Source organism: Astatotilapia calliptera, chromosome 11, assembly GCF_900246225.1.
Source record: "Astatotilapia calliptera chromosome 11, fAstCal1.2, whole genome shotgun sequence".
Classification (NCBI taxonomy): domain Eukaryota; kingdom Metazoa; phylum Chordata; class Actinopteri; order Cichliformes; family Cichlidae; genus Astatotilapia; species Astatotilapia calliptera.
Genome location: NC_039312.1, coordinates 28,523,212 through 28,532,828, shown reverse-complemented (window position 1 = coordinate 28,532,828; position 9,617 = coordinate 28,523,212).

Genomic DNA, 9,617 nt, shown 5'->3' with positions numbered 1-9,617 from the left:
GAAATGGCGGGGTTTGGTGCACGTCCAAGGTCTTGGAACTGGTGTGATGCTTTGTGATGAACTTTCACAAGTTGCTCAGAATTGCATTGGTATGCAGGAATGCAACCCTAGGAGGCCATTCTGTGTGATTTTGGGGGGAAAACATGTTTGCAACTGGTTGCAAGGACAGAGGATGTGTGTGTCTTTGGATGCTGTCGTAGCTGGAGCCAGAAAAAGTGGGCGTCCGTCCAGATCTGTCCACCTTTGTGAGCTGCTTCGCAGTGTGGCAGCTGGTCATTCTGTTCATAGAGCAAAGACAAAATGACATCAGAAGCTCTGAAGGATATGTTGTCGAGCGTGATGTTTCATTTATAATAAATAAAGAATAAAGCCGCGGACGTGTGTGTGTGTGAGCGGAGAGTTGGTCTCTTCGGTGTGGAGATTATTGAAGGATTTCTTGATAAGCAATCTGACGAGTGGCAGCTAGAGGATCAAATTTTAGCGCCTTGCACACACACGCACACACACAGTGTTCGCATGGGTAAAAAGTGGCTTATGCCATTCAGATAAAATTTTAAATGTTATTAAACACGATTGTTCCACTTTGATTATCAGATGATTTATTTTTCCTATAAATACATTACCATCATGAAGCTGAAAGGGCAGACGGAATGGACAGCGGGTCTGTAAGTCAGACTGGAACGAGTATTTCTTCATTTGAAAAATAGTCTGAATAACTGCTTTTCTAAATAGAGAACATATGATTGGAAAACCATGTATCACGATGTTCCTCTTGTGTGCTTGGCAATGCTTTTGTTCCTAGTAGTGAAGAAATCTGGAAATCTGACAACTAGGGGGTTCGAGCTGCCAAATAAGGAGACTCATGGGAACTCCAGTAACACTGACTTAATGATTTTCCCTTTTCTGGAAAAGCATCTTTCATACTTCTGCTCCTATACATTTCAAAAGGGAAACGATGTATTACTTTCGAGCTGAAAATCTTGATACTGCTTACTTTGAATATTATGATGCAACATAAAAAAACATGCAAACATTTGATGATTAGTAACAGCATACAAAAATAGTTAAACCACCATAAGGTGCTATGAATGAGCATAATTAACAAATAAGTACTGCTGCATTAAATGCTGTATAATTTATCGATTATGCTCCATTCTGAATGTTTCTACTTTAAATATTTTTAGTATCATTTGCTAATACAGTGTAAAATCTGATTAGTTCCCAGAACTTGAAAAAAATTACACAAACCTGTTGCCTCAAAAACACTAAGTAAAGTTTACTTAAGTTAAACAAGTTAGGGTAGTACTATTTAGCAAACCTAAGCAAAACAGTGAATACTGGACTTTCACTAGTAATGTTGAAATCATATTTAAATGACTGGATGTTAGCTATGTTGTTGCACTTCACAAAATAACCTTCATTTTTTTGAAGCTGAGATTACATAGCACACACTCTTATAAAACGTTCACATTTAACCCAAACTCCTGTTTAAACTTAGACATCCCCCATTACTCTTCACGTTTCACTGACATGAAAAATTGTGACATCATGTTTGACTGCATAAGAGAAGGGAGGTAAATGACACCAGTATTAACGTGTTTTTGTATTTCTCAGGATGGCAACTCAGTACCATAATCTAGCTTGCAGCTTGACATCCCTGCATTTTTCAGTTTGGCTAATGGAGTTTGGAAAGGTAATAGAATTGTGTGCAGTAAACGAGGACCTTCAGTGTTTCAGCCTAACTTAAAAGTTAAAAAAAAGTGAGAGTGACAAGGTTTTTACCTTTGCAGGATGACATTTCAAATTGAAGTTTTGTCATCTGCACAGGTAGCAGTTAAAACATTAAGCTTAAAATCCTCTCACACCCCAAAGCCATCACTTGGAGCTTATTTATGTATAAAATGAAGGAGAAATACTCAAGCAGGAGAGGCTAGTAAAACTTGCAGCTTAGGCCTGATGAGTTAGACGTCCGGATCACTGAGGATGCTTTTTCTTGAAGGCGAGCGAGCCCTGTTGTGGAATGTCAAGTAGTTTGGCCGGGGCGGGTGACTGAAGCGGGAAGTGATTTGACTAATGTTTTTCCTTTCATAGGGCTGCTCTCCACCACGTCCCCCTCTGTCCTCCCCAACCGCCAAAAACCTCCCCAGAAAACTTTACGGTGATGTCATTCGTATGCAAAACAGGCATGCTTTTAGCTAGTGAATGTGTGTGCATGCGTCTGTGAGCAAGTGTGTGTGTGTATTGCTTGAGTGGCTGATTCCATTACTTGAAGGACCATTACACTTGCCTGTCAAAAGCCAAAAGACCTGAGAAAAATTAGCAGATTAAATCACTCTGCTCCTCTCCTCCTCTCCTTCCGTCTTCTTGCCCCCGCTAGCATCCGAGTTGTTGTTCATACCATGGAGGTGTTTTGACAAAATCAAAAATGCAGTGCAACTCCTTTGAAAGCTGCTTCATTTTTGATCAGTGACAGGTCCTAATTTTGGAGACAAATCTCTTAAAAATGACAAAAAATGAAAACAATGATAATGGTGCAAGACACAATCAGAGCAGAGCTCCTGGGAACGTGAGTAGCTTGGAGGCAAAATCCTATAAACAGGGGCAACTAGGGAGACGGAAGCTAAATGTGGTTTTATAGTCTTGTAAAAATTAAATGACACGTTTGGGGATCCGGTACACATTTATTGAAGCAGTTGGGTGAAAGTTAAAATGCTGGTCAGGGTTCAGAAGATTAAAGATTGGAGAATTCCTGAAAATCATCAGTTCTTTGATGGCTTTAATCACAAATCTTGCTCATAATGCTGTAACAGACTTCAGCTTTTATACCTACAGTAGTTATCCTTTGCCCTGTGATAGGACAAATCCTGCAGTGCTTCTCTCCTTAAAAACAAAAGAATAAATCCCAGATCCAGAATGTGGGAATGAACACCCCCCCCACCCACCCACCCTGGGGGTCAGATTAGCATTCTGGGAAAACAAAATTCCCCACTGGAGTGTGGGGAGTTTGCACAGAGCAGATGGGTACACACAAAATCAGAAATACAGGGGGAAGTGGTTACAGAAGAAGACGAAGAGGAAGAAGAGGCTTGGCCCCCGGGGAAGATGGAGGACAGAGCGTTGGGTGGGGAGGAGTTGGTTGTGAGAGAGAGGCGCGAAGAGTTAATGCCGACAGCTCAACAAAGGCCGCCACCACCGCTGAGGGCAGAGAGGAGCACGGGAAAAGAGCTAAGGTCAAGGGGACCTCGGGGGGGTGGGGTTCAAGTTCAAGGCGACTGTCAGTGTCTGCTTTTTAACAGTTGCACCACACCCTCTGAGTATACTTACACTTCTGTTTGGAACAACAACTGCACCCCCACATCACCATTTACTCCCCAGCATTAAATCTGAAGCTACACACAAGCTGGCCATTGTCCCTCTGTTGCCATATCAGGGCCACATAGAGGCAATAAGGTGAAAGCAGTGAGGGTGGAGTTTTATCTGGCTGGCTCCCATGGTAATGCGTGAGATTTTAAACTTGTGAGGGCCTCCGTGTTTGTGGGCTGTGGGTGGCATTGTGGATGAAGGACAGGAAATGTTCAGTGACTTGCATGAAATGTGTTTTATTCAGTGGCCTCAGATGGTTTAGAGATGGATCTGTCTGGACGTTGGAGGAACTGTGTCTTTTCAGTGATCTAATCTTGAAACGGCTCAGGCTGAGAAAAGACCCACGAGTGATGAATGTTGTAAACTTGTATTGGTAAATTAACTATAAAGTATATTTGAACCTTCAGACATGCAGTTTATTTCTCAAATTAACTTAATTCCCTTATTTTCACAGTATATAATATACGGTGTATAATGCTGTGCCAGGCTTTTCTTGAAACTATGGGGAATTATTCAAAGAAATGAAATATTCTATATTTACATATTTTCTCCTGAGTTTAGTCTGACAGCTTTGAAATAAATGAAAATCTGCACACAAATGTGGAATAATGTGGGCTGAATAACCTGTGAACAATCTTGAAACATGCTGTAAATTTCGTCATATACGAGCTGACTGACTAAAATGTTATCAATTTTAGGGGACACCGCAAGGATCATTTAAAAATATAACACACATAAAGTAATGAGTATTGACTGGTTATTTCCCTGCTAAGAAAAGTAAGATGAATATCCTGAAGTGTTACTGAGCTTTTTTTTTTTTCAACTGCCCTTTTGTGATTTTTGTACATTATTAAACAACGACAAAACTAAATTTCTATGTTGTTTTATAGTGGCCTTCATTAGCAGATTAAACAGAAACGAGAGTGCTTTTAATCAATATTTTTTTTAATGTTTTTTTTCCTGTTTGTTTTAAACATGCTTTTACACCTTAAAGATTTCTTTGTTCCTCTGAATGTGTGAAGTTTCTCATCTCGCCTATTGAGCTTCTAGCTGTAAAAGACAGAATTTCCTATGATACTTTTTAAAAGTCAAACTCTGTGGGGATATTTGAAGACACTGGGGGTAAAACACCATTTACATCACTGATACTGTGACTGTTCAGCACCAGGTTCAGAATTACTGCATTACCGAACAGACATTTTTTCCCCATTTTCAAAATAACTTCCATTCTAAGAGACTTTTACTGAATCATTACTTGGTTACATTAAGTATTTTGGAGAAAACGTGAGTTATATCTATCTGTTTCTTTTGGGGTTTTACATCCAGAATATGCGAACACTTAAAATAAGATTCTGCCAAATATGCAGAACAATGGCATAATGAGATTTTTAAAGTCAATTATATCGATTATTTCTGCTTCTCTCACATGTCAAAGGCTACATTAGGATGCCAAAACAATTCAGCATGGAAGAAGGAGATGTAATCTGCTACAACCTTGAAATATGTTATTTGTCGCCACATACTTTTTGAGTTAAGGTACCTAGGAAAGCACTGGTCTGGCTGGTGACACAGGTGAAAAGGAAACGGGAACATAGTTTCTCAGAGCAAAAAGAAAGTTGGTTATATGTTAGAAAAAGAAAAGATTCAATGATTCCCTTATTCAGGTGCTGAATAAGTGCCCAGCAGCTCTGTGCACACCATGTTGTACATTCAACAGGTGGTTGACATCCTTTTGGTAGTGATTTGATGACTGAAAAATACAAAACTTTCAAGGTGTCCTGGGTAGAAAAGAAGGATGTTGTGCAAATGTTTGACTCTTTGTAAACTAATTTATAGCAGGTTTAAATTAGCCAACAGGTAATGCAAAAATGCTGGCACACTGTTTCAGGTGCAGACAATCTTAAACAGGATTTAAAAAATAATAATTATTTACTAGTTTATTTTTTTTATCATTACATCTGACACCTTGAGCTTTCCTACAAAAATTCAGGCAAACTTGAGCTGAGGTTTGACCTGAGAAAGGTGAAACTAAGTTCCTGGCAGTATTTAATAGAGTAATTTTTTTTTGGTTGCCGAAGTGTTTGGATCACATTTGGGGATAGGAACAGATAAAAGGTCCTGTTCTGATATGGAGAAATGTGGGTTTTTCTATCTCAACATTATGGTCTGGAAAGGCTGTGACATTACATCATCTCTAAATAATCTTAACCACAGTGAAAGTCCAAATCTATTTAATGAACTGGAACCTCACAAGTTGTCCCTTGTGATTTAGAGTCAATTTAAAAAGAGCATATGTTTGTTTTCTTTTCTATGATCAGGCTGAGGTCAGGCAGACCACCATCAACCCATAAAACATAGCATCACCACTGACCTTGTCACCTCTCAAACCTCCCCACAATGGAAGGTCAATGGGGTGGAAATTGGTGTCATTGCCTGCTTTTGTTACCCTGAAATGAACTAGACAAACCACAACATGTCCACAAGCCGACCTCTGACCAATCAGTGTGATGGTCAAACTCCCCAAGCTCTGTGCAGCGAAGAGATTAATATCTAAAATGCAGATTCAGCCTTTCTGAATTACCAGTGTCAGACAGGGATAGTAGTGAGAAAGCATGTTTTGAAGTTATTTATTTTATAAGAGAAATGCACTCATAGATAAAAACAGTTTTTTACACGTGTACTTTCAGTAGATTTCCAATCCTGTACTTTTTCATTTTTACTTGAGTAAAGAGTTAAATCAATATCTCAATTTTTTCACTATGTCCAGAAGCAGACATTAAAGAAAGGGAGCAGAAACCCTGGCATTTCACAGCTAAATGCAATTCAGTGTTTTGGGAATAACAAATTCTGCATGAAATATTGTCATTTGGATTTTTTGGCATTTCAGTATTTTTATGTAGCAAGCACGTCTATACCAAAGTGCTTTGAAATGCCTTTCATTAACCTCAAACATATATACGCACCGATAAAAGAGAGGTGCCATTCAAGGCGCTCTGAAGCAGTTGCAGATTCAGTGTGTCGCTCAAGGACACTGTTGACATATAGGTTCAAGTTCATGAAGCTAAGAACAACAAACTGAGGAGGGATGGAAAACCTGGTTCATCTTCTGAGACTTTCTGATTTCACTCATTTGAGAGGTCTGCACAGCCAAGTCAGTAATCTAACATACTGATCATAATACTGAGGATATCATGTAGCTGCTGTTCCTACTGTATGGACAATGTTGAAGGGAACATGGGCAAAAACAGGCCATTTGGGTTTAAAAGTATGATTCAAAAGCACAATGAATATTTTATAAAAAATATATCATTTCCTCACTCTCGAGCCAAAAACCCTTTGACCTTTGACATCACTGCTGTCACAATTCATTCTCAGGAACATGCAGCTGCTGTAAATTCAGTGTAACTCAATGCAAGAAACTAAATATCCCAATGGAAGTAAACGCCCAAGGATTTGGGCGTTTACTTCCAATCTTTACTGAAATCATGAACATAAACTTGAAAGCAGAACTTGGATGCGACAGCTGTAACATTAAAGCCTTTGTTAAATACACTTTTAACTGGTATACTCTATAAGCTTTGTGTAAACTCACAAGGGGGAGAAAATGTTTTTCCAGCCATAAAGTGACATCTAATTATTGAATTTAAACAGCGAAGTGTAACTGGAAAGCAGACGATGGTTAATGGACACAGCATCTTTTGTTATTTACTCTTTCAGGCTGTTAATGTCGCCATCCCCCTCCTCCCCTGTCTCATTATGGGTCAACACAGGAATATGCACAAAAACACACGTTACTGCATCACCTTCACACGCGCACACACACACACACACACACACACACACACACACACACACACACACACACACACACACACACACACACACACACACACACAAACAGTGGCAGTTGCTTGTCAGGCTGGTGCCATGCTCCACCTCTCCTCACAGCTTTCATGCTAGCTCCTGGTTGCCATGGCAACTGGCTGTGTGTGTATGTGTGTGTGTGAATGTTGGCACTGTGTTGAGAACGTGAAGAGAGAAGGAGAGCGTGGAGAGCAGCAAATGCAGCTACACATGCAAAAACACACAAAATGTTTGAGGGAAACACATGCACACGCCTGCACGCACACACACATACACTGACACACACACACACACACACACAAATTAATTTATGGAGATGTGAGAAGTGCAGGATTAGCATTATGCCTGGTGTTACTACACATCCACTTTAGTGGCCTGATGGCGAAGCAGACCACAAAACCACATCTTCAAGCCAAGACATGTTGGATCCTTCTCTCGCTGTCTCGCCGTCTTTCTCAAAATACAAGAATGCATTCAAGAAAAAAATCAAATAAAAAAAACGCAAACACATGGGAAATAACTGAATGACAGGAAACGCATAATCAGTGGTGATTTAAAGGTGGTAATAGAGTGTAATTGATTGTTGCTTTCTATTAAGCGCTTTCTGTAATTTATGGAGAGCGATTCTGTTTTGTTATATGTGGGTATTGTTATGCACATTATACATATGCAAACATTACATGCGCTGAATGCATTCTATCTATACTGCAGGTGTGTGGCTCTAAACGTGTGGATGACTTAAAGTCCGTAACCACAAAAGGTGACAAAACTGCTAATCTGCCGTCATTTATATTGCACATTTCATGCATATTTTAAAACTAGAGTGAGTACTGCTTGGGTTGATCTATTTTGCATTCATGCATCCATTTACCTTCCCTTTATTTTTCTGAATTAAGGTTATTAAAAGGATTTACTACAAACAAGGTGACATCACACCTACACGTTAAGTTAAGTGGGTGTCCAGATGAAACACCCATATGACTGCTTAGCAATTTGTTTTAAATCCATTACCATTAATGTGTTTCTGTAACGGCTTCAAATGTCCGGGTTTCTGAGGGTCACGAGTGGGATGAATAATTTTGCTTCTTTTATGTTACTTTTTGTGACATCACTGGGCCACTAACACTTCTCATCAGTTGCTCTGCTAGTAAGAGTCATGGCAACTGAGACTTGGTTTCACAAGCAGACAACTGTCATTTTCATGGTAACAAGTCAAAAAAGAAACAAATGAAGCAGATAATTAAATCAACTGACTTTATGGACTTTATGGAAGTAGTTTTCTGAGGACCGTTATTACACTTTTGCATCCATTTTTATACACAGAGCAGGTTGTCATATATTTTTAAAACAGAAGGCATTTCCATTCTGATTGTTCTCTTGCTGTGATTACTGTAGAAGCAAAATGTGCTGTGTGCGTACAGCTGAGGTTTCACTAATCTGTCAGCTGTAAATGTCAAGAACGTGACGTCACTCCCTCACAATCAAACAGAAGTTGTTTCAAGAGCCATCCTTTAATTCTGAGGTTTAGTCAAAGATGGCGGAACGTACTGCACAAGAGACACTGAGTCATTTTTATACGTACAACCAAAAACCAGAAATGAACCACAATGCAATGAAGCTGCAGCTTGTATCACTCGAGCTGTGTTAACACTGGAATGTGAAGTCTATACAAGTGTTCCTTATTGTCTTCAGTATTATTACTATCAGTGTCATTCAGTCTTCAGACACCAGTACTCTGCAGCCACAGTACCGTTGTTTTCGGTTTCACCAGCTAATTGCAGTTAATTGCATTCACCTGCTGGCCCTGGTGTGAACCAGCCCCTAATTAGAGGGTTGGAATGAAAAGCCACAGGACTCTGCAGCATTCCGACTACGACAGAGGACTGTTGACCTATGCGTAGAGGCCGTTTTCACATTTAGTCCCACTGGGATGCAACAAATCAGCTTGCCTTCTCCATTTAATATATATATCTATATCTATATATCTATAGATATATAGATGGATAGATATAGAGATAGATATAGGGATAGATAGATTTGTTACCACAAATGAACATTTTAATGATATATTCTATATCAACTTCCTACATGTTAGTTGGAAACATTTCACAGTTTACATATCTATCTATCTATCGATCGATCGATAGATAGATAGATAGATACATGAATTAATCTGAAGCTACATTGGAAGTAGATTAAGTTCCTGAGTCTGAGAGTGACAGTGTCACTTTATTTGATCCCATAAAGATTGTTGTTGTACACCTTAATCCACATGCATGCCTCCTCCCTCTTTCATTGAGGAGCTCTGATTGGATTACACCACAGCTCAGCCCATATGTGTGTCTGTGTGTGTGTTTATGTGTGAGAGAGAAAATAGGGAACAGAGAGAG